Consider the following 1,630-nt stretch of genomic DNA (forward strand, 5'->3'; position numbering starts at 1 on the left):
CCTGCGGATCATATGGTGGCGGCGGCGGCGGCGCTGCAGGTGGGGCTGCATATTGTGCATAAATGATTTGGTTAGGGTATGGGTACGAAGTGTTCATCGTATTCATCAGCGAAGGCAACTCTGTGCTAGACAACTCTTGTGCTTTTTGTGTCTTCCTCCGTGCCTTAACGACCATTTTATATGGCTATGGGAGTGTGTATATCATTATGATTGCACATGCAATCCTTGATATTTATAATTGTAGCATGAACAAATCTTAATGATTAATTAATTATAATTTAAAATGCAAATATTTGGTGGCAAAAAATAATGGAGGGATCAATTAATTGCATAAAAAATAAAAATAAAAAGGGAAAAAAATAGAAAAGAAAAGAAGCATGTGGTCATATAACCCACACAATTACCCATTCAATTCCAAAAATGAATAATCTCTCGCTAATTTAGTTTCACACATCTTAGGTCTATTATTGGGTGGTTGATTTCTAAAATTATTTGGTTCTTTCAAATTTCTTAAGATGTAATATTCCTGACATTTCATTTTTTGCATTTACTTTTTACTAGAATTTGAGAATTTGATATGTGACAGTGTCAAATTCCATAAAAACAAAAAATTCAAATAAAAATATAGAAATTCCCTTGCTTCACCATGAGTATGTTTTGCCAAAATATTAAAAACTAGTAGATAAGTTCCATGAGAGCTCCATTTCCACTACTACTACTACTACTACTACCATCTCATATAGGCTAGCTTTTATGATCGAGACTTATAGATGTACCTTTATGAGTCTCTAAAATATATTTTAGGTCATGACTGATGCCCTAGTGGGTCCTATCCATGTGATCAGCTATCAAGAAAAGAATTTTAATGGCTAAATGATGGTGTGCAATATCATTCAGCCATGGATTCTTGGTTACTGGATCTAATGTTCCACAAAAAGTAAGAAATTCAGCAAATTTTGACCAATTCAAGGTAAAAAAATAAGGTTACCCTCTCAGAAAAACCGGGAGAGTGTTGAGCCAAAAGATCCTGATTGAAAATAAATTCATGAGCAAGTGGTATCTCTTTAAGATCTGCTTCAGCGTTTAGAAATTGATTAATTAGCAAAGATACAAGTCCTTGTAGCCCCGCTAAATGGTGATTCAATATGGATTCTATATCTTGGAACCATGCAAATTTTTGAGCGGCTTTGTGATGATGGAACGAACTAGAAAAAAAAAAAAAAAAAACCATTAATGCAACAAGGATCAATGCTCTAATGTCAGCACAATAGAGTTGTAATTTACTAGTTATTCCAGATGCTTACCAAATTTGTTGATTGATTTGAATCAAATATGTGTATATTTATTCTATTTGCTTGTATTTATTAAGGATTGGTCAAAGAATTATCATTTTTTTTTAAATTTTATGAATATTTTGAAAATCAAATATAATTTGATAATATAATTTGAAAAGGATCCTTATTTTCAGTTAAATACAAAGTAAATATTGAAAGCATAAAATCACTTTTTTTCCCATAACTAATTATTATTTGATTCGGTTCGATTAGGTAAGGTTCAAGTAAGAAGAGTAGTTCGGTTGGTTTGGTTATGAGAAATAGTTAATCGAATTTTTTTTGTCAATTCGGTTAAT

General features: G+C 31.7%; 1 pseudogene; it reads right to left on the minus strand.

The window, feature by feature from the left end:
- Positions 1-744: 744 nt before the first annotated feature.
- Positions 745-1,306, minus strand: LOC131156034 (photosystem I P700 chlorophyll a apoprotein A1-like; annotated as a pseudogene).
- Positions 1,307-1,630: the final 324 nt, after the last annotated feature.

Source organism: Malania oleifera, chromosome 5 (assembly GCF_029873635.1).
Source record: "Malania oleifera isolate guangnan ecotype guangnan chromosome 5, ASM2987363v1, whole genome shotgun sequence".
NCBI classification, from domain to species: domain Eukaryota; kingdom Viridiplantae; phylum Streptophyta; class Magnoliopsida; order Santalales; family Ximeniaceae; genus Malania; species Malania oleifera.